This window comes from Lissotriton vulgaris, chromosome 3_1 (genome assembly GCF_964263255.1).
Source record: "Lissotriton vulgaris chromosome 3_1, aLisVul1.2, whole genome shotgun sequence".
NCBI lineage: Eukaryota > Metazoa > Chordata > Amphibia > Caudata > Salamandridae > Lissotriton > Lissotriton vulgaris.
In genome coordinates this window covers 1,461,362,173-1,461,387,015 of record NC_141689.1, presented here as the reverse complement: position 1 = coordinate 1,461,387,015, position 24,843 = coordinate 1,461,362,173, and positions in this window count along the sequence as shown.

Genomic DNA, 24,843 nt, shown 5'->3' with positions numbered 1-24,843 from the left:
CCGGTTGTGGAGTGCGGGGTTTGTCGGTAGCTGCGGAGGAAAGTGAAAATGGCCATCTCCACTGACTGTCCCTTATCATGCGCAATGCGGATGACCTTGTTTAAAGTTCTCATGAACCTCTCGGCCTCCCCGTTGGCTTGAGGCCACCTCGGGGTGATGCGCCTGTGACGTGTTCCTAGGGACGAGAGATATTTCGCAAAGTCTTGGCCCTGGAAGGGCGGTCCATTGTCCGTTCTGAGTTCTCTCATGGCTCCATGGGTGGCAATAATTTTCTCTATCTTGGGAATCACACAGTCCGCACTGGTGCCAGTGATGATTTCGACCTCAGGATATTTGGAATGGTCATCGATCATCACTAGCGTGTGCCGTCCATCCGGAAGGCTGCCAAAGTCCATGCTGACCCTTTCCCAGGGGCCTCGGGGCCTGGGTTCCACAATGATTGGGGCCTTGCGGGGGCTGTCGCCCGTAGTTTGGCAGGCCGTGCATGTGCGCACCACAGTTTCCACCATATCGTCCATGAGCGGGAACCACACCTTTGTCCGCAGCCGGGCCTTTGTTTTAACCATTCCCTGATGCCCCACGTGCGCCAGTTGAACTACTCGGCTTGTCAACGCCGTCGGGATCACCAGGCGATGCCCTCGCAGGAGGCACCCCGCCGCGTCCTCGTTCAGCTCAGCCCTCACGTGGTACAGACTGTCCATGATCTTCTGAGCCTCTGGTGTGAGTACCTTCCAGCTCTCCTTGGCCTTCTGCCAGTTGGCCGTCCGGAGCAGATCCTTGCCCCGCTGTATGCAGGCATCCTGAGCCGTGGCGCTCACAACCTCTTCCAGGGATATGGGGCGCGGGCATGATCTGGCCACGACCCATCGCACATAGGCCTCCGTCTCTTCAGCTTCCTCCATCTCCTCTGGGGTGGCCGCCCGGGGGTGTCGTGACAGATAATCCGCCGGATTCTTTGCCCCTGGCTGGTACTCAATGGCACAGTTGTACTCTTGCAATTGCAAAATCCACTTTTCAATTCTGGGGGGTGGCTTGGATGAGGTACCCGAGAATAGCGACAGCAGCGGCTTGTGGTCCGTCACTACTGTGAATGGCTTGCCATATACATATAAGTGGAAGTGCCGGCATCCCCAATGAATCGCGATGGCCTCTTTTTCGATTTGGGAATACCTTTGTTCTGTGTCCATGAGGGACCGGCTGGCAAACGCGACAGGGGCCCAGTCTATCTCATCTCGGGCTCTCTGCATCAGAACAGCTCCCAATCCCGCCGGTCCGGCATCTACCGCGATGAGAGTGGAACGTCTTGGGTCAAAAAACGCCAGCGTGGTGTTGCTGGACAGCGCACTCTTGATAGTTTGGAATGCCCTTTCCTGTTCCGGTCCCCAGTTCCATGGCGTGGAGTCTTTGGTCAGATCACGTAGAGGGAGGGTCAAGTTGGCTAGGTCTCTGATGAAGCGACCACAGTAATTCACCATCCCGAGAAAGCTTCGGACTTCCGTGACAGTCGTGGGCGGAGGTGCGTCCTTGATGTCCTTGACCTTGTCGGGATCAGGATTGACGCCGTCGGCCGAGAACACGTAGCCGAAGAACCCCAGTTTGGTCTGGAGAAACTCGCATTTGTCTCGGTGCAGAGTGAGTCCGGCGCTGCGGAGCCTACGGAACACCTGTGCCAAGCGTTGGTTGTGCTCGGGAATTGTCCTGGCGTGCACCATGATGTCGTCACTGACGTTGATCACCCCCGGTATGCCAGTAATGAGCTCTTGGATAACATTCTGGAACACCTCGGCAGCACTGGATATCCCGAAGCTCAGCCGGGTGTACCTGCGCAGTCCGATGTGGGTGGAGAACGTCGTAATGTTCCGGGATTCTTTATCCAGCACGAGCTGATGGTACCCCGCCCTGAGATCCAACTTGGAAAACCACCGGGCCCCGGCCATTTCTCCGATCAGGTCATCGATCGTCGGGGTGATATGTCGTTCCCTTTTGATGGCCGCATTGGGGAGGCGCATGTCCACACATATCCGGACCGCTCCCGGCTGCTTTGGTTTCCTGGTAACCACGATGGGCGATACCCAGGGGGTGGGTCCGGACACTTTTTCAATGATGCCCGCAGCTTCCAGCTTCTGTAGTTCTTCCTCAACTAGGGGCCTTAAATGAAACGCAACCCGCCGGTGTCGCAGGGCCACCGGTTGTACAGTGGGGTCCACATGCAGGTGTATCTCCCGACCCTTGAATCGGCCAATCCCTTCGAACAGGTCCGAAAAGTCTGCAATCAGTTGCTGCACCGATTCCTCGTGCACCCCAAACGCAAAAGAGACCACTCCCAAGTCTTCTGCCGTCCGACAGCTCAGGAGCATGCCTTGACCTTCCTCCGACACGAAGATGTTGGCACGCGTGATCTTGTCTCCGTGCCGGACTGCTGCTTTGAACTTTCCTCGAATGCGGAGGGGCACGTCCTGGCCGTAGGCAAAAACGGTGATCGGAGTGGAGCGGAGGCTGGGTGGAGTTACCATGCCTCCGTAAAGGGACGCACTCATGAGATTTATTGAGGCGCCGGTGTCCACCGTTGCCATGATGTCCTGATCGGCTACTTGTATTGCACACTGTGGTAGTGTCCTAGTGCGTCGGGTGGCCGTGCCGATCATGTCACCTTATGTACGGACCGCTCCTCCTCGTCGTCGTCCATATCACTGTTGCTGGGTCCTCCTTCCGCGCCTTCAGGCTCCGCCACCGTGTGTACTGTCTGGCGGGGCTTGCTGAACTTTTTGGACCGGCACACCTTTTCAAAATGGTTCATTTTTCCGCACCCGGAGCATATCTTGCCCCGTGCTGGACATTCTGGCGCCGGGTGTCTCGGGCCTCCACAGTACCCACATGATTGCGCCGAAGCTCCGCCCTGCGGAGTTGTTGTTCTCTTCACCCATTTGGGCGGTGGGCGGACTTGCAGCTTGTTCACCGGTTCCACTTTCATGTTGGCCTGTAGAGCTGCTTCCATGTGGGCTGCCCTGGCCTTGGACAGCTCCTTCGTGCGGCCCAGCGTGAGAATGTCTGGGAGGGGTTTCCCCGACTCCTCCAGAATTCTCTCGCGTAGTTTAGCAGAAGCGCAACCCTGAATGATCTGTCCTCTGATTTCCTCCGTGACATCCTGAAATCCACACGTTAGTGCCAGTTTCTTCAACCGAGAGTGATAGGCGTCCAGCGATTCATCTGGCAGTTGCCGTGCCTGTCTGAAAATAAACCGTTCATAGTCTTGGTTGGCCATGGGTTCGAAGTGCGCATTGAGCGCGTTTATGAGCGTGTGGTGGGTTTTGGGAGTTGCTTCCGTAAGGGTGCGGGCGATGGAGTGAATGTCCTTGCCACCAAGATGGAGGATCATGGCACGCTTCTGCTCCTTATGGACCTTGGTGGCCTCGAAGAATATGAAGAGCCTGTCCACCCATTCTTTCCACTTCGGTGCGAGAGTGGATGGCGCACCCTCCACCACAAACGGCTCAATGGGCGGAATGTTGGCCATCGCTTAGACGCCCTGGAGGATGTCCGTGGGCAGCCGGGATGTGATCCAGCGGCAGCCGGAGCGCCCGGCCAGTTGTGTCTTGTTGCGAATTACACCCGTGCAGCCCAGTGCAGCGTAGCACCGAGGCTTGGAGGGTCCACGAGGGAAGCACCTCGCGCGACCAATCAGACTCCTGTGCGCCGCAGGAAGATGCAAGCCAGCGCCGCTCACCTGATGAGAGCCAGGGATCAGAGTATTTCCACCAGGCAGGCAGAGCGGGGGGGGGTGTGTGTGGTGGCAAGGCACGAGCACCGCAGGCACGTGGTAGTGCCCGCAGCCGCCTCACAAAAGGGACACACACCCGCACCCCAAGCGGGGGATCGATCCCACCCTCGTCGCCAATTGTTGTGTCGGGTGATCTACGCTCAAGGGGCATCTAACCCTGACTAGGCCTGACACGTGGCCCTAGAATAAACTCAGCCAGACACTGGGAATAAAGTTGCTTTGTCGGTCGGCGCGTATCTCTGAACGCCCTCGCACGTGCTCGACCTCTTTTTATTATAGGGCGGTCACATGACCAACTTGTCCGGCCCTCCGGACTTCGGGGGCGGACCTTCGGGAACATTACACTACCCAGCATTTCAGGTACTTCATGACTGTTTGCTGGCAAGTCAGGATTTAGGCCTGACCTGCTTCAAGGAGAGGAGGAGAAAATGGATAAGAAGAGGAAATGCACTTGAAGAAGGAGACAGGTGTTTATCCGGCACATGCATCAACGTTTCAATTTGCGATTCTTTATTTGCAAAAAATAAGGAATCGCTAATAAAGAATCGCAAATTGAAATTCATCATGATTTTCGCTGTTTTTTTGCAAATCGGCAAAAATTGCAATTTTTACCGATTCGCATAGTTTTTGTGATTTCTTATTTGCGAATTCACAATTTGCGAAATCGCAGATTGTGAATTTGCAAATTGCTGCATTACAATGTGAACACACCCAGTAAGCCAACATTCTAATTACATACACCTGTACCCATGCTTCAGCTTGAGGAGTAGCATTTGGCAGTTGGAGCTCAGCTTCACACACAGGAAGCCAGGAGACTAATTAAACACACCTGTGCACATTTTTGAGCTGGAGGAGTGGCAGTTGGCAGTTGGAGTTCTGCTTGGAGGGACTGGAGCAGTGTGTTTGTCTGTATCTGAAGGGGAAATGGCCTCAGAGAATGCTGGAGAAGACCTGCAGGCCAGGAAAAGGAAAATTAAATTTAGGGACCAGGAGCTGGAAATACTGATTGAGGAGGTCACCATGAGGCAGGACCAGCCTTTTGGGAAGCTGTCTTTAGGTTTAAAGCATTTTATTAAGACAAAACATAGGGAAAGGGAACAGGAGGTTAGGGTTACATACATTTGAGCGAAAGAAATAAGTATGATACTATGAGTGCGACGGTGGACCAGTCCGCTGTGGAAAAAGAAGCAACAGCAAATGGAAACAGCTAAATGTAAGCAATACCTCCAATCAGTGCATGGTCAACACCATCAGGCTGAGCAGAAAGTAGGAAGCAATAACACAAAGAAGCCCAACCCACCACCCCCTAGAACCCCCCCCGAACACACCAACTCACCCCATCACCCCCCCACCCCCATCAAATGTACCGTGAATAACATTCCCTGCCCCCCCACCACGCCCCCCCCCTCCATGAACCCAGCCCCGCCACCCCTCCTAGTCTGCTGGAATCACCGGTGGCGTCAACCTTAGGAGCCTGAGGTACCTCGGGCAGGTGAGCTCCCTAAATTCCGAAGTTAAAAGTGCACGAAAGGGTTGCCACAGCTCATCAAATTGGTCTATCTCCCCCGCTACCGTGAGCGACAATTTTTCCATACCCAGCACATGCCAGAGCCTGTCCAACCAGCCAGTGATGGAGGGGACCGTGGTGGTGCGCCAGTGGATTAGGATGTTCTGAACCGCTGAGCCCAGCGCTATCGCGATTTGCCTGCCCCTGCGGGACTTCAGCGGATACATCAGGCCATTAGGAAGGCCTAGCAGCACATACGCCGGAATGCGCGGCAATTCAATTTCAAAATGCTTATCAACCTCATCAAGAACCTCCTTCCAATAAGCGACCAACAAGGGACAATCCCAAAGAATATGTGAAAGGGTCCCCACCTGACCACAACCTCTCCAGCACTCCTTTTCGATATGCCTGTTCATCTCATGCAGTCTCTCTGGGGTGTAATACCAGTATGTGGACACCTTGGTGAATGTCTCAGTGAGGCCAGTGTGATATGCTGAGTGTCTCGCGCGGTGTGCAATCTGGTCCCACTCCCTATGGCTAAGTGTCCTACCCAATTCCCTGTGCCATCGTTCCCTGCCCAGATTATAGTAGTGAAACGGAGGGGGCTGTAAGAACTTATAGAGATCAGTGATCAGTTTAGCATCGGAGGTGCGGGTCACCAACCACCGCTCATATGGTGTTATCTGACAATCAGCGGTGTCCCGCACCTGGGGTTGAAGTGCCCAGTGCCGGGCCTGCATATATCGCAGTCTATCCGACTCCGGCAAGTGGAACTCCTGTTGAAGGTGCTGAAAAGGGGCCACCCCCTCCGACCCATAAATCTGAAACAGCGCTCGGCAGCCCGCCGCCCTCCAATGGGAGAAGGCGCCCGGCTCCATCCCTGGGGAGAAATCCGGATTACCTACTATGGGCGTAAACGGCGAGGGGAACGTGGTAAGTTCCCGAGCCTCGCAGACTGTGTCCCACACCCTCAGGGGAACCCGCGTGACATAGGAGGCATAGAGGTTGGGGGGGGCGGTGGGCTCGGCGCAAGAATGGAACTTCCTGGAGAGTACGCCCCGCCACTGCTTGGTCCTGAAAAAGCCAGTGCTTATCGGATTCCCACCTACTCCACTTCACAAGGTAACGCAGTTGCGCCACCTGAAAATATTTCCGGAGGTCCGGAATACCAAGGCCCCCCGCTTCCGGGGCCAGCGTGGAGAGAACCCTCTTCATCCGCGGCTTGCGGCCTTGCCAGACAAAGCGTGCGATGTCGGCTTGCGTCTGCTTGATCCAACCCACTGGAGGCTGGAGCGGCAAGGCTCGGAAAAGGTATAGGATCTGGGGCAGAACCGTCATCTTGACCGCAGCAATCTTGCCAAGCCAAGACAGCAGGCTCTTGCTCCAGCGGCCAAGCTCCTCCTTGATCTTCTTACCAAGAGAGGTGTAATTAGCCGTTACCATCTCTGGTAACGTCGGCACCAGCAGAATCCCCAGGTATGACACCAGGGATGATGACCACTGCATGGGAAAGAGCCGCTGAAGGTCCTGTCTAGTGTCCGCAGCCAGAGACACATCTAGAGCCACCGATTTGCCCATATTCATTTTGAAACCGGTCACTCGTGAAAAAGCGTCTAACTCGCGGATGCAGGTGGGAAGGGACCTCATGGGATCGTCTAGGGTCAGTAAGACATCATCCGCATAAAGACTGACCGTGTGAACATACTGCCCCATCTTGATCCCGATTGCATCCGGGTTTTGGCGGATCCTCTGGGCGAATGGCTCCATGTACAGAGCAAAGAGGAGTGGGGAAAGCGGGCACCCCTGCCTCGTGCCGCGCTCGGTTGCAAAACTACGGGAACTGCACCCATTGACCCTCACCGTCGCTGAAGGGTTCCTGTAACAATTGAAAACCATCAAGCAGAATTTATCAGCGATGCCCAGTTTCTTGAGCACCTGCTCGAGGTAAGGCCAGTGAACCCTGTCGAAGGCTTTCTCGGCATCCACCGCCAGCAGCATCCGCTCGCCCGGGATCCGCGAAGCCTTCTCCAGAATGTGTGTCACTCGCTTAGTATTGTCGACAGTTTGTCTGCCGGGCACAAAGCCAGCCTGGTCAGCCTCAACCAGACCCGGGAGGTGCAGGGCAAGCCTGGATGCCAAAATCCCCGTGTACAACTTGAGGTCGACATTCAGGAGCGAGATGGGCCTATATGAGCCACATAAGGCCTGGTTCTTCCCAGGCTTCGGGATCACTGAGTCCGTCGCCCCGGGAGATCCGGTGGGATAGCTCCAGATTCGTAGAAAGAGTTAAACAGCCGGGCGAGGATAGGGGCCACAACCGGCAAAAGGTTTTGTAAAACAGGGACGTGTAACCGTCCGGGCCCGGGGCTTTCCCGTGCTTAAGTCTAGCTATCGCGGAAATCACCTCCTCAACGTGGATATCGCGCTCAAGATATTCCGCCTGAGCGGGGTCCAGGGCCGGGAGAGTCACAGATTCCAGATATTCCCCGGCCTCCCGCGACGAGGGGGGCTCCCCGGTGTACAGCGCCTCATAGAAACTGCAAAAGGTTTCCGCCACCGCCGCGTCACCGGAAACAGCCACCCCATCCGTACCCAAGAGTTCCTTCACCACATTACGCTGTTGCGCGAAACGGAGCCTGTGTGCTAAGAGTTTGCCACACCTATCCCCCCTTGTGTAGAATGCATGTTTCAGACGTAACGCTGCGTATTCCGCCCTGTCCATGTCCAGCGCCGACAGGAGCTTCCTGGCAGCCTTCAACTGCCTCCAAACCCTTGGAGCACCCGTACGGCGGTGGACCTGTTCTAGCTCCCAGACCTGGGAAGTCAGCTCCTCCCTCTTCCGCTGCCGCTCCCTGTTCTCTGCTGAGGAGATGGAGATGAATTCCCCCCTGAGGACCGCCTTCAGCGCCGCCCACCGTGTCGCCAATGAGGTGTCCGAGTTACTGTTGTGCGCCTGGTATTCCCGTATTGCCTCCTCAATATGTTTTACAACTGTTTTTTTGTGCAGAAGGGTGTCCCTAAGGCACCACACCCCCCGAGAGGGGGAGGTCGCCGGCCACGCAAACGCACCCACGACCGGCGCATGATCAGACAGTGTCAGGACCCCAATGTCCGCCGCCGTAGCAGCGGCACGCATTGGTCCACTAACCAAAAAATAGTCCAACCGTGCGTAGGTCCGGTGCGCATGCGAGTAATAGGAATAATCCCTATCTGTAGGGTGGAGGGTGCGCCAAAGGTCATGTAGATCCATGTCGGCGATTCGGGCCTTCCCGGCTTGGGAAAGTTCCCCAGTCTGTGGGAAGCGCTGCGCTGACCTATCCAATGCAGAATCGAAGACTATGTTTAAGTCACCCCCAGGATAACATGACGATCGGGGGAAGCAGTTACATCCACCAGCACCGAATCTAAAAAGCGTTCTTGATGGTCATTCGGGCTATATAAGGAGCCAATGGTAAACGACGTGCCCCACAGGCGGAGGCGGTATGCCAAAAGCCTCCCCTTCTGTTCAGCAAATTTATACAACACCTCCTCCTTGAAGGAGCTCGCCAACAGAATAGCTACCCCCGCAGTCTTGGACGCAGCAGAGGAGAAAAACTGGGTGGGAAACCTGGCAGAGCGCATTCTGTGACAGTCACGGGACAACAAGTGGGTTTCTTGCAGGAGGCATATATCGGCCTGTGTCCCCTCCAGCAGAGACAAAATCGCCCTACGCTTTACAGGGTTATTCAGACCCTTAGCATTAAGGTTCACCACCTTCAGGGACGACATATCTCCCAGAGTCCGGAGACGCTATGTCGCGGGCAGGCAGCCGGAGGGGGAGGGGCGCAGGGCAGCAGTGCAGGACAGGCAAAATAGGACCAAGCGCTAACACAGGAAACATCAGACGGTTCTTTCCCAACCCCTGAACAACTCCCGACCCCACCCCAAACGAACCAATGGCAACTAGCCAAATTCCAACTCAAACACACACAACCCATTGTCCCAGTCAAGTCCCAAAACGGACAAGTCTGCAGAAAGTACCAAAAGTGGACGTCCGGCCACTCGCTTCCTCCGCTCCCCCCCAGCCCTCCCTCCGACCCCCAAACCTGGCACCGAAGAAGCTATGTCCATCTCCCCCCGGAGTGAGTCTAGGCCGTCAAGGCCACACCGTTCGAGGCGGCCGAGTCCCTGGCCGCTTCTCTCAGGGCGCTGGCCATGTCCGCTCTGATGGTAGGCGAGTCAGGCCGCCCGGCACTTGCCGCCGATCTCCTTCTCACCGACCTCCGTCGCCCCCCTCTATCCGAGCGCCTCCAGGTCGGTGTTGCTCCATCCTCCTCAGTAGCCGTGAGCCCCAAGACGCCGCAAACATCCTGCAAGGAGCGCAACTGGTGCAGAACCCCGTTCCAACGGAATATCAAATGAAAGGGATGACCCCAGGAGTACGGTGTCTCGTGCTCGCGCAGGAAATCGGTTGCAATCTTGAAGGACCTGCGCTTCTGCAACGTGATGGCAGACAGGTCCTGATACAGCACCACAGGTCGTTCTCGGAACGTCAATGGTTGTTTCCTGCGGGCCTCGGACATGATGCGCTCCTTCACCGGAAAGTCAGGGAGGTAGGCCAAGATGTCCGGCGGAGGTGCCGCCGACTGTCGCTGTCGGCCAACTCTGTGGGCCCTGTCAATGCGGATCGGGAAGTCTGCGGCCTCACCCAGAATCTCCCGGAACAAGTCCTGCAAATAGCCCACCAGGTCGGTTCCCCCAATCTGCAGACGGTACGCCCCGTACCCGTATATTATTCCTCCTCGACCTGTTCTCTAGGTCCTCGTTATGGGCTTGGAGTTCAACATATTGCTCCCTGAGACGGAGAACGTCCTGTTGCAGATGGACAATCTCGTCGTCCCGGCGTTGGGCCGCCGCCTCCACCGTCTCCATCCGCTCACCAAGGCCCTCCACTTCCCTGCGGATCTCGCGTACTTCACTGGCCACCTCCTGCTTCAGCGTCTGGAAGTCTGCATTAAGCGAGCTGAACAGCTCCTCCATGAAGGACCTCGTGACGGGGGGCTCACCTCCGGTCAGGTCCACAGCGGCTCGGGAAGAGCCCGGAGATGGTTGCGCCCTGTCTCGCTGTTGCTGGGCCCTGCTAAGCATGTCCGGCAGGGTGCGGTCCCCCTTCCTCGATCCTCCTTTTCCGGACATTTGTGTCCCGTATGCTGTCGCATTCAGCCGAGGCGGGAACACTGGCTTCGGCCACCTACAGTAGGCTCGGCCCTCGATGAAAATCCAACGTTCGGTAGAGTCCTCCAGGAAGGAACTCCCAGCCAGATAGGGGACCTGCGCCACAGATGACAAAATGGCGGGCCGGTCTAGTCACAAAGAGCCGTTCGATTCCCAGCCAAGATTCCAACAGGGACCTCCGCCAGGGGACCCCCGGCTGGCGCGTCCCGCAGGAAGGGAGAGCCGTGCAAAAGCAGAGGCGTAGGAGATGACTTCAAGCGACACTGAAGGAGAACTGCGTCACCGTCGCCGTGAAGACAAGATGGCGATTGGGCGGGGCCGGGTAGATCGTCCAGGCCCGGCGATGCCACCAGGGCCACACTAAGAGCCAGGTATACAGAGGAAAGTTCCATCCAGGGCCGTCCAGCTAGAGAGGAGAGGCAGTAGACCTGGCTCCGATTCGAAGCAGTGTCGCCAACTGGCCACGGGGCCGGGGTCTGCACCACATGAGAGGCCACCACCGCAAGGCCAAGCACCACCACGATCACACGGCAGGGTCCTTGCGCAGCGAAGTCACACAGCCGTTGTCCCTCCGATGATCCCCGCCGAGCGCCGGGGCGAGCTGCACTCCAGATCGATATCAGCACCAGGCCCCAGCCAAGGCATCCGGACAGCGCCCCGCTCTGCTCTGCCTCCTAGGCGCACCTCTGTCATGCAATCGGTCTTTTAGCGTGCTTCCGCCGGAGCGATCGGGGCCAAAGTAGCATCCAAGTGTGCCCCAAGGTCTCCGCCGCCCGTCTCTCAGCCGCTGAGCTTCAGCGGGGGGAGAGAAGCTAACGAAAAAGGGCTCGGGCCTAGTCGGGCCGGAGGAGCTGCGGGAAGAAGCGTCCGCTCACTACGCCATCTTGGCCACGCCCCCCGGGAAGCTGTCTTTAAAGGTGCCTGAGGCAGTGAAGTGGAAGCTGTGGCTTGCTATACAAGCCAAGGTGAATGCTGTGGGGGTGGCCCACCGTGACATTAATAATTTGCAAAAAAGGTGGTATGACCTGCGCAGTCGAGCAAAGGAAAGAATTGCAAACCGGATCAAGGCTGCAAAAAAGACGGGTGGCGGAACACCCATGGATAGACCAAATACCCCCCTTGAGGACATGGTGGAAGGAACCCTTGCAACTGAAGCAGTAATTGGAGTGATAGCAATAGATACCCCAGAGCAAGCTGGCCCATCTAAAGGTAAGCTTTTATTCATGTGTTTGTGTTTTGAATGTGAGTGAAAGGGACCCCTAATGATGTCCAAGCAGCTTAAATAAAAGCCCTCCCATGTAGTACTTTGAAATTGGAATGTAGCAGTACATATAAACACTTTTAATGAAAGAAGCAATGCATCATGAGACTTGTAGTACCTGCTTCATTGCAGTTTGAAGTACTTAGACAATGAGAAGTAACATGAAAATAACACATCAAAACTGTCACATTAGGACACTAGCCATGCTACATCTGCTTTTCATTGTAAATGTGTTTTAATACATGCAGCAAAAAGTACAAAACACAATAGTAACATACTGCTTGCACTATTTTATTCATAGATGCAGAACTGGACATTTTTACAAATGAAAGGTCAGAGTCACAAACTCAGGAACTTCAAAACACAAATGATTCCAATTCAGTCACTTCATCACCCACTCCAGCACTCTCACAGTGAAGAAGAAGCAAATGTCAATGTCCAAAACCAACAGACTGCTCAAATAACAGCAACCTTTAATACAAATCAGAGCAGGCAGAATAGGAGACAACAGTTTTATAGGTGTAGGGCACGTGCTTCACAAAATAGGCCAGCAGTACAAGATGACAGCAACGCCAGTGTTGTAGAGTTAACGCTCCTGAAAGTGCAGCACCTACAAGGCAAAGATATATGTGTTATAAAGGGCAAAATTGGTCACATCAGTCTTAAAATTGGAGCGATGAACAACAGTCTAAAGTACATGACAAATATAATGGAGAAAGGTCATCCTGCATCATGTGAGAAAATAGACCGGATTGCAACAGCAATTGAAACAATGTGTACAGCTACACAGGCACAGCAATTTGGAAATGCCAGTATGCATAATAGGTCATTTGCCAACATGCAGGTGTACACCAGGGCAATTAAACATCTCTCAAATAGTACTTCTCAGCTAACCAAGCCCACAGTTGCCATGCAGAAGGAGTTGACACAATGTTGTGGAAATATTGCTAGAGGAATGGTGATTCTAAACAGTAATGTTGAGTAAATGCAAAATGAAAAAGCAACTGGGAGCATAGTACATGTTGAGGGTATTGAAGAAACGGCAAATGTTAGTAGCCAAGGTGCACCTGCTGCAGCTGGAGGATGCCGTAGTATTAGAGAGCAAGAATTTGCAAGCAGCATAACTAAGGGGGATGGTGGAATTGTATATAGCCAAGTTCTGAGCTGGGATGGTGCAGTGAGCTAAAAAACGGTGATGGATCAAGCCCTGATCTTTGGACTGGGTAAGAGTGGTCTGCTTAATTCAGACATTCAGACACTCTGTTCATCACCACCCCCTTTTCTGAATCATTTTTGTCCACCATAAGCGTGGAAGGGTATACTCAGATGTGAGTCCCTAGCTCATTGCACCATCAGGATTCAAGCAAGCCGGGCCGAAGACGGCTGAAATGCGAGAAACCGGTCCCCGGTAGCTTGTTTCCTTCCCAGGAAAAGAATTGGCTTGGTAGTTTGGTCTGCCCTGTTCCCATGATGCACTGGGCCAGGGTCAGACTAATTTGCATATAGCCAAGTTCTGAGCTGGGATGGTGCAGTGAGCTAAAAAACGATGATGGATCAAGCCCTGATCTTTGGACTGGGTAAGAGTGGTCTGCTTAATTCAGACACTCTGTTCATCACCACCCCCTTTTCTGAATCATTTTTGTCCACCATAAGCGTGGAAGGGTATACTCAGATGTGAGTCCCTAGCTCATTGCACCATCAGGATTCAAGCAAGCCGGGCCGAAGACGGCTGAAATGCCAGAAACCGGTCCCCGGTAGCTTGTTTCCTTCCCAGTATAAGAATTGGCTTGGTAGTTTGGTCTGCCCTGTTCCCATGATGCACTGGGCCAGGGTCAGACTAATTTGCATATAGCCAAGTTCTGAGCTGGGATGGTGCAGTGAGCTAAAAAACGGTGATGGATCAAGCCCTGATCTTTGGACTGGGTAAGAGTGGCCTGCTTAATTCAGGCACTCTGTTCATCACCCCCCCTTTTCTGAATCGGAATTGTATGCAAGGCATTAGGGGTGTGAGGCCGCAAAAAGTAGTATGTCACTTCTGTAAATACATAGTTGAAATTTGGAGGCTGTCTGAAGTTAAAAGCAGTGCTATGATATTTTCCCAAAAAACATATGCCAATTATTATCTGTCAGAAAAATGCATGCATGTAGATGCCCTGACAACACATGTCATTGCTAAACTTTTGAAAAATAAAATGAATTCAGTGAAGCACAAGATTGTGTGGCGTAGTTCTTACCTCTGTTAAAAATAATGTTGAGTAATTTCTGCCCTTCTTCTTCTCCCCTCTGCTGCATCTGGACCACATATTCTTGGTTGGGTTTGTTGAGGCTGGTTGTCATTGTGAGGGAGTACATCCTCTAACTCCAGTTCCAGGCCTCTCCTAGTGGCTAAGTTGTGCAACATGGCACAAGCTGCAACTATTTAACAGCAAATATCAGGGCGATATTGTAATGCTCCGACTGTCTTATGTAGTATGCGAAACTAAGATTTCATGACTCCAAATGTTCTTTCTATTATATTGCGAGTTGCTATGTGTGCATGGTTGTACTGCTGTTCTTTACTGGTTGCAGGAGTAAGATAGGGAGTGAGAATGAATTACCTCACTGCATATGCACTGTCACCTATGGAATATATGTAATGGAAGATAACAATAATTAGTAAAATGGGACAGCATGGTACAGAGATTATTAACAATAGAAAGAAATATGTTTACCCAGCAAATATCCATCTCCAAATTCTCCTGCAAGCAGTCTTGTGTGGAAGGCACTATGTCTAATATGTAGGAATCATGGGCACTTCCAGGGTAACTTGCAACTAAGTCAGTGATGATAGTTCTTGAATTGCAAATTGCTTGAATGTTAAGAGAATGGTAACATTTCCGGTTGCGGTAAATGTACTCATTTTCAGATGGAGGACAAATGGGAACATGTGTTCCATCTATACAGCCATTTACATGAGGAAAATGTGCCATGTTGTAAAAAATATAACTTTGTTTAAAGTAATTCCTGTTGGGTGATTCGAAATGTTATGTGATGCCTAATCCTTTGCAACATGGCATAGAGGAAAGCATTAAAGAAATGTGAAAGGGAACTCTGGGACACAGCACCAGCTTTGGAAATGACACCCTGAAAGGACCCAGAGGCAAGGAGGTAAAGGGAACACAATACCTGAACATGGGTTGGTATGGCTTGTGTCCGGCGTGTATGTCTCTGCAAGATTGGGTCTAATTTATCTATCAAATCTAAAATTGTGTCTGCATTTAACCTATACTTATTATAGATTCCTGCCTCTGTCTGCCCTAGTAAGGTAATGCGCACTCTGAAAATTCTATCATGTACAGTCCTTCTCCTACTTGCTGCTGCTCTCAACCTCAACCTACGTGCCACAAGAAAGAGTGCTGCCATTGTGGAAAAGTCTTAGATGCATTCTGGAGCCCCTTAAATACACTACTTATAAGTTACACCTGTTTTTTGTTTTTTTTAAAAAATGTACCACCTGGTCTAACTTGTTTTTAAAATAAGAATTCCTATTTGCAATTTTTTAAGGAATAGCAAATAGCGATTTTTCAAGCATGCTAAATTTTTTAAAATTTTACCGATTCCTTAAAGTTGCGAATTTTTAAGAAATCGCAAAAAGGTTTGTGATTCCTAAATTTGCGAAAAACAACTTTCAACATCATGCATCCCAGAGGTTTAAATTGCATTCGCAAACGGCCGAATTTTGCAATTCGCACCGTTTGTGAATGCAATTTAGTTTGATGCATGTGCCCGTAAGTTCACAAACCTGTGGTAGTGACAGATGGTCCAGGTGGAAGAGGGAGAGGTGACTACGGACTGAGTAATTTTATGTTGATATATATATTATATTCATATAGTGCAAACCTAGCATTATGAGTAAATGAACACTGTTCAAAGAACAAGGCGTAACAATATAACAAAAGGTAATTGTAATAAATTGGGTTATTGGTTGAGAGGAGTGGAAGTAACACTCAGGCAAGAACGACAATCCCTGTCACAGTGAACCACAAAAGTCACTAAATAAACTTATGCAGAACCCTGTGGTAGCTTGACACAAAAACAGACAGGCTTAATGTAGAAGCAATGTGTAAAGTATTTAGGTAGCACACACATAGCACTAAAGGGAAAAAAATAACAGAAGAATAATCCGAAACAAATTTAAAAAATAGAGTACATTTTAATAAATAAAGTAATACCAGAACGACAAAAATTAATTTAGTAGAACTAAAGATCGATTTCAAAGTTTCAAATGAAAATAGTGCTTAAAAGCGCAAAGCACCACTCGCGAACATCTGGTTGAGCTAGATCGGGGGAAAGTCACTCCCTCTTCTAGCCCCACATATGGCTCTGGAAAGCTCTTTTCCCTGTCACGGCTCAAAGTGTTCTGGAGTGACAGAAGAAATGGCAGTCTGGTGTCTGTTTCCTTTGTGTGTGTGCAGTACACAAAGCCCTTTAAAGTGTAAGTGCTGTTGCAATCCGGTCTTTGTAAATGTCCTCCCTAGTGTTCCTGCCTGGATGTCCCATCCTGACCACACCTTAGTCTCCTTTGTGTTACTGTCTGGCTGCAATACACAAACCCCAACTGAATAGCCATTTACAGTCATGTGACCCAAGACACTGGCAGAAGGCACAAATGTTTAGCACAAGAAAAGGCCAACTTTCTAAAAGTTGCATTTTCAGAACTCTACTGAAAACCCATATTTACCAACAACAAAGGGGCATATTATCAAGAACAAGGGATAAAAGTATCGCCGCTTCATTGTCATGGAACTGCCACTAAAGCGGCGATAATGGGCATGATAATATGTCCTTGTGAATTCCCATAGCAGCCCAAGTTCTGGTGTTAACCTGGGCTGCTATGGGAATTCACAAGGGCATGTTATGAAGCCCATTATTGCAGCTTAAGCGCCATTTTCCTGCCGAAAACGCGTCGATACATTTATCGCCTGTTCTTGCTAATATGCCTCAAAGTTTTTAAATTACAGTTCATTTGAGTGTAAACAGCATATCTCTATCTGCTCCTAATCTAAAGTTAGCTCTTAATAAATGTAATAAGTTGAGCCAGAGCCAGTCAACGTGGGAGATGGCCTAGCAACAATGAAACACAATGGTAGGAGTTTTTCTTTCTCCATCAGGATTTGTAAAACCTTAGTACACATGTCCTACCCTTTAAATACATTGCACTCTGCCCTATGAGCCTTTAGGGCCTGCCTCACTGGGACTTACAAGTAGTCAAAAGGAACTTTTAGGTCTGACAAAAAGGTTTTTTAAAAGGTTGTTGTGACTGCTTAAAACTGCACTACAGACTGAAGTGGCAGGCCTGAGATATGTTTTAAAAGATCTACCTTAATGGGTGGCATAATGAAATCTGAAGTCCACTTATAGCATTTAATATGCAAGCTCTGTATACGTATAGAACCATTTATTAGGGAATTAAAAGAAAATTAATTGTACCAATCTGGTATTTGCAAATTGTACCATGTTTCAGGGTGATAGTCCAAGCACTTTGCCACTGGTTAGCAAGGAAAATGTGCACAGAGTCATAATGTCAACAAAAACGTGTTCAGCAATAGAAGGCAGCAATCTGGGGGGTGCTCCTGCAAAAAAGTAAACAATAAATCAGCATACATCTGTATGAATTAGAGACCTTACAGCTGGTTTGGAAGAGGTGAGGTTTCAAACCTTTTCTGAAGTGCAAAATGTCAGGCTTGTGCATTTTGTTCAATGGGTAATGTTACACCAGCTCGGAGCAAGCAGGTGATGGCATTGGTAAAAACGTTTTCTTTGTCAGATTTTAAGAATTTTAAATAGGAGGCATGACTTTCATTTCTTTCTACTTTTGTAAAGTGTGCCCTTCAGGAAATTTAGTAATGCTGAATTAAAAAGTAATTCTTACCCTCAGTGACAGTATGTGGAGTGCGTCTGATATAGAGACAATGTGCTCTGATTTCTTAGTGCCTGTCACCAGTTACCCTCCAGTAGAGAGGATGGCTCTGAGAGGTGTAATGACAGGGATGGAAGTTTTGTGTTTCAAATGCAAATGGAATTGATGAAATATATAATTGGCAAGTTAAGCAATGTTTTTCATCAAAGTGGGGTTTTGTTCCTTGTTTAAACCTTGAGAACTGTTGAAGGGAATTACAGATGAAGCGATGCCTTAAGCTGAAGCTTTTTAAGCGGGTTATTCTTGCAGGGTAAAGAGTATTAGGGAAGGCTGCGTGCCAGCAACATATTGGTAGATGAAAAAAAGGTTTTTTAACTTTATAACTGTGCAGAGAGGATCCATGTATAGCTAGAATGGTTGATCTAGAATATATAATTACATTTGTGGAATGCTGTTTTTGAATTAAGAGGCCATGAATCTGAAAGATCTCAAGGAGTCCAGTTTCAAAAGTGAGATTTGGATGTGTGTAAAGACTAGTACTGACTCAAAATTAAACCTCTTGCCCCATCATGAAGGAGAACATTCTTAACATAATCTTGTGATCATTGGTGTTGAATTCTGCAGAGCATGCTTCAAATATATCTAATAGTACCAAGTACTCTTGGGGCACTGTTAGATTTGGGGGTCTCTAGTTGGCACAGGTAAGTACTTGTGACAAATAGGGACCCTTGCCTCTAGTCAGGGTAATGTAGTACACTCCTAAAATAACCCCTGCTCACCCCCTTGGTAGCTTGGCATGAGCCGACAGGCTTATCTAAGAGGCAGTGTGTAAAGCATTTGTGAACAAATACAGTAATCGAGTGACAACACTACAGATGGACACCATGCAGGTTTTATATCAAAAATAAGTATTCTTTTTATAGATTTATCACTAGACCAAAAACGACAAAAATCCACAATACTGTACTTAAAGTGGTAGAATTAGCTTAGTTCTCTTTAGATATTAAAATGCAACACTTTGAGTCAGGGTACCTTAAGATGCGACACGCAGGGCAACGAAAGAGTTGCAGGAAAGGTAATGCAGTAGTCCCTTACACGCAAGGACGGTGATGCGTTGAAGATCTGGTGCAAAGAAACAAAGATAGGGCTTTTCTCCTTGATGCGGAATGCTTTCCGGTGATGCGGCGGTGTCTGCGGCGACATCAATCCTCTTCTCGGGTGATGTGAGATGCTTTACACGATGCGAGCCACGACAGGCCATGAAATACGCTTCCCAGGGAGGTGGCGGCGTCTGCTGTGACATCGATCCTCTTCTCCGGCGATAAGCCGTGACAGGCCCTACAACATGCTTCTCAGAGATGCGGCAGCGTCTGATGTGATGTCGATCATCGTCTCTGGCGATGAGCCATGACAGGCCCTGCGACACGCTTCCCACTGATGCAGTGACATCTGCTGTGACAGTGATCCTCGCCTCCTGGTGATGCGAGGCATTTCTGTGGACCTGCGATGACTCAACGATTCTTCTGCGACACGCTTCCCGGTGATGCGGCTGCATCTGAAGCAAAGTCGGCATGCTTCCGTTTCTTGAGTCTCGCTTCCAGCTCCTTGTGACACGCAAGTCCTCAAAAAGTCCAACACAACTGCAGGCACTTCAAAAGAAATCTTGGGGAGCTAGTTGGTGAATTCTGTTGTCCCTGAGACTTCAGCAGGAGGCACGCTCTGTTCCAAACCCTGTTGGATATCCTTCACAAAATAAATTGCACACAAAGTCCTTTCTCCTTTCTTTGGCAGTCAGGCAACCACTTCAGGCCAATCTCCCAATCAGCACTTCACCTTACGGAGAGTCTCTCCTCAGTTTTTTTTGGTTTCTCTCCTCAGCAAAGGTTTTTTCTTGTTTGTCCAAAAGTGATCTAATTCTCTGGGGTTTGGGTCCCCTCTTTTATACACAGTTTCTGTTTGTTCTCTGAAGGCAGAGAGGCCTTTGCCTAGTCCAAACTAGTTCTGGTCAGTTCTGGAGCACTCTGTTGACATGACTCCTTCTTTCCTTTTACAGTGCAGGGCAGAGACATCAGACGCACTACAGGAGGTTGAGTCAGCATTGTGGAGGGAAGGCACAGCCCTATTCAGGTCCCAGGTGCAACTCCTCCCTCCCATCTAGATGCAGATCTCTCTATTCCCCACAGGGCTGACTCACCTGATCTCCTGGAATCCCAGAGCCCCTGTCAATCAAACTCTAGACAAGGAATACACAACCGAGCAGAGGCAGGCTCAGATGGTTAGACAAGAAAATACCTACTTTCTAAAAGTGGTACAGAATGTTAAAACCAACTGCACTAAAGGATGTATTTTATAATTCTGAGTTCAGACATACTAAACTCGGATTTCTACCTAGTTCCCTGAGTCAGTTCGGATTATAAGATGTAATATTCTAACTGCCAATTCTGGCCTATGGGGAACAGGTAGCCTTGCAGTAGTGAAAAACAAAAATGGCTGTAAATCACTATTAGGACATGCCACACACATCAGGGCTTGTCCTATCTTATACTTAGAATGCACCCTGCCCTTGGGCCTACCATAGCGGTGTGTGATATGAAGAAAAGGGAAGGTATAGGGACTGGCAAGTGGGTGCACTTGCCCAGTCTACACAGCAGTTCAGACTGCACACAGGCTCTGCAATGGCAGACTTGAGACACACTTTTACAGGCTGCTTCTGTGGGTGGCACAACCAGTGTTGCAAGCCCACTAGCATCATTTGGTTTACAAGCCCTGGGCACACTCAATACGCTGTACTAGGGTCTGACCAGTAAACCAAATCAACCAATCATGAAATCACTAATCCATACATCAATTTACAATAGGAAGCACTTGCACTGTGGCACTGGACAGCAGTGGCACAGTGCCCAACGCATCTAACACCAGCAAAAAACACGAGGCAACAGCAAAAATGGAAGGGAGACCCACACCAAGGTGACAGGTCTAACACGTGTTCCCTCCAGCTGCAATGTGGGGAGAACTACCCTACTTCCAGGAAGTTCTCCTCACTAAGGAGGAAATATCTGGACAGACCATCAGCGTTGGCGTGTTCTGTACCAGGGCGGTGTTCCACCGTGAAATCCATCTCAACAGCTTTGGATTATCACCCCTCATCTGCATTAACCATCTGAGGGGCATGTGGTCTGCCTGAACCCGGAAGTGAGTCCCAAACAGGTATGGTCTCAGCTTCTTCAGTGCCCAGACCACAGGAAATGCCTCACGTTCAATAGCACTCCACCTCTGTTCCAGTGTAAGTAACCTCCTACTGATGAAGGCTACTGGTTGATCTAGTCCTCCTCATTCATCTGTGACAAAACATCAGCCACATCATGCTCTGAAGCGTCTGTCTGAATGATAAACTCTCTGAAGAAGTTGGGTGTCAGGAGTACGGGCGCCGTGCACATGGCAGCTTTCAGGGCCTCAAAATCTTTCTGACAGGTGTCAGTCCAAATTACTTTCCTGGTTGCTTCCTGGAAGTCAGCTCTGTTAAGGGTGCAACAACGTTGCCATACCCCTTGACAAACCTCCTGTAATACCCAGTGAGTCCTAAAAAGGCTCTCAACTTTGTCTGGGTCTTGGGGGGTTCCCAAGCCAGGATGGTTTCAATCTTGGGCTGTAGGGGTGCCACCTGGACGCTCCCAACCTTGTGTCCCAAGTACACCACTGAACCCTGCCCGATCTGGCACTTACCTTGATCATGAGGCCTGCTTTTGCCCCACCATCAACACTTCGAAGTGGTGGCACAGATGTTCTTCCCAACTGGTGCTGAACACAGCAATGTCATCCAGGTAGGCGGCACTGAACTCGTCCAGTCCAACCATCACCTGGTTGACCAACCTCTGGAAGATGGCAGGGGTATTCTTCATCCCAAAGGGCATAACCCGGAACTGGAAGTGCCCATCTGGGGTGAAGAATGCTGACCTCTCTTTTGCCCCATCATTCAAGATGATCTGCCAGTACCCAGACATTAGGTCAAATGTGCTGAGGTACCGGGCAGGCATAGCCGATAAATGAGCTCATCAGCTTTGGGGATGGGGTGCACGTCTGTCCTTCTGACTGAATTGATCCCTCAGTAGTCCACACAGAACCGGAGTTCTGGTGTGGTACCTGGTGCGGCTGCCTTTGGGACCAAGACCACTGGGCTGGCCCAAAGACTGTTAGAGGACTCAATCACCATTAACTCAAGCATCTTTGAGACCTCCTTCTTGGTGCAAGCTCTCACCCTGTCAGTCACCCTGTAAGTTTTTTGCTTCACAGGTAGACTGTCTCCCGTGTCCACATCATGGACGCACCAATCTGTGACACCAGGAACCAGGGAGAACAGATCAGAAAACTGTCCCAGGAACTGGCTGCAGTCATTCTGTTGCTCAGGGGCCAGGCTGGAAGAGAGGTTTACACCATCCTCTGACCCATCTTGCTCTGTTGCAGACAGGAGGTCAGGAAGAGGCTCAGTCTCCTCCTCCATTCTAGCATCTATCACCAAGAGCATGCCCACTTCAGGCTTCTCCAAGTGGGGCTTCGGGCGATTGACATGCAGGACCCTCAAGGGGTTCCTGGGAGACCGGAAGTCCACCAAGTAGGTAACAGGACTTTTGCGCTCCACAACCTCAAATGGTCCGGTCCACTTATCATGGAGCTCCACTGGGGACATGGCCCTCACTTTCTGACAAGGCTGAAGATCTACCAGAGTGGCATTCTGGTCATACCACTGCTTCATCTCCTCCTGGCTGGCTTCCAGATTCGCCTGTGCGAGTTGTCTGAAGCACCTAGTCTCATTCCTGAAGGTCAGAATGAGGCTATATACATCCTGGGGAGGTTTCCTGGGAGATTGCTCCCAGCCTTCCTTGACCAGACCCAGAGGTCCTCTCACTGGGTGGCCATAGAGAAGCTCAAAGGGACTGAATGCTAGAGTTTTCTGTGGCACCTCACAGTATGCAAAAAGAGGACGTCCCACTCATGCCTCATAGGTTCCTCAAGACCCATAATCATGCCTTTCAGGGTTCGGTTGAATATCTCAACCAACCCATTTCCTTGGGTTTGGCAAGGAGTGGTGAACTTGTACATTACACCGCACTCCTGCCACAGGGACTTCATATACTTGGAAATTAAGTTGGTCTCCCGGTCAGACACTACATCTCTAGGGAATCCGACTCAGGAGAAAATTCCCATCAGTGCTCGTCCCACCACAGGGGCTATCACTGTCTTCAAAGGTATGGCTTCCGGTTACCGGGTGGCATGGTCCACTAAGGCCAGGATGAACCTGTTGCTGATATCTGTCTTGGGGTCCAGTGGCCCCAAAATGTCAATACCCACCCACTCAAAGGGGGTGCTGACCAGAGGCAATGGCTGTTGAGGAGCCTTTTGCTTCCTACCACTCTTTCCACTTGTCTAGCAAGTCTGACATATCTTGCAATGAGTGTCTGAACTCTTACGCATTTGGGGCCAATAAAAAAATGGGTAACAAGCCTCTAAAAGGTCATGTCCTCCCCCAAATGTCCTGCCAATGGCACATCCTGAGCCTACCCCAGTAGGAAGGCTGTGAAGCGCTGGGGTACCACCAGCACACGGGCTGACCCAGGCTCAGCAACCTTAGGCTCACTATACAGGACACCATTCTCCCAGTATATCCAATGAGATCCAGACTGGTCCCCTGCTGCCTGGCTTGCAGCCTGTTGCTACAAACCCACAAGAGAAGGTCATTCTCTCTGCTCCTTGCAGACGTCCTCCCTGCAGCCAATGGGTCAGCTCAGGCAGGTCCCCCAGTCAGCTACCTGTATCCCTGGAGGCTCCAAGGCATCCCCCTCAGGGTCTACCTCCTCCTAGACCATGAGAACTTCTGGGAACGGTTTCCCATGCCCCCTGCCTCTTCTCTGTAAGGTAGGTCCCGGGGCCTCCCTCTCAGGCTCCAGGTCCTTTTGAACACCACTACGGGCTGCCATTGATCACGTGGTCACACATGCACAGTCAGGCAGACCTACCATCTCCAAGTGAGAATTCTGCTCCACCTTTCCCCAAGATGAGCTCTCCAAATCATTCCCCAACAAACAGTCAACAGGCATGGCAGGCCTCAAAGCTACCTGAAGAGTACCAGAGAGCCCCCCACTCAAAGGGAACCTGAGCCATTGGGCAATGGCTCTCTGTGTTGTCGGTGGAAACAACTCGGCAAAATGCAGGAGGGACAATCTGCTCTTGAGACACCAGGTGACACTTGACAGCTGTCACACTGGCTCCTGTGTCTCTAAGAGCCTCCACCTTATGGCCATTGATGGTCACCCACCTCCCATATTTCTTAGTGTTGTTGGGCAGTTGGGTCCAGGGACCATCTCACAGTCTCCTAAAGAGACAAGGGACATCTCTGTGGGACCCCACCCACCTTGGACACCAATCTCCTCCCCCAAGGCTATACTCGCCATCTGTTGGGGTGGAGCACCAGGAGATACTGTTTTTCCAAACTTGGGGCACCGTGGGTCATTCACCTTATGACCCAGGTACCCACACATGTAACACTTCAGTGGTCCCTTGTGAACAGGATTACCTGTCGGGCCCCTTGCTTTCTCTCGGGGAAGGCTGGGAACCTTTCCCCTTGGTTCCCTTGGGAATTACTTTAGAGCCCTTTATGGAACTCCTTCTGTTTACCCTTGTCCCTCCCACTCTTCAGCTGGGGACCCTGCCTACCTTTGGCTGAGTCTCCCAGATGACCCTTGTGGACCCGGGTGCTCACCCAGCGGTCTGCCTCTTCAACACGCTTTCTAGGGTTTGCCAGCCTGCTATCAACCAGGTGCTGGCGCAGCTCTGTAAGAGGTGTGGCGCCGCAGCTAGGGCGACTGACTCCGGTATCTGGGGATCACGGTTCTATCCCTGGCACCGGCGGCAGATTAGCCCAGCACCATGTGACTCTGGGCAATAGCTTGCTTAATCTTCCCGACGACCCCCAGCACCTAGAGACCCTTACGTGTGATTGTGCGCTTTACAAACGTGGATTATTTATTATTTTAAAACAATTACTGGACAAGTTCTCCCATGCAATCAAATCAAAGAGCTTCTGAAAGTCATTAACTTTGCTGCCCTCTACCCAACCATACAATGCTCTGCAAAAGAAAGTGACACGTACTGCTCTCTATCTTCTTGCAACCCCTGAACCTCTGACAATA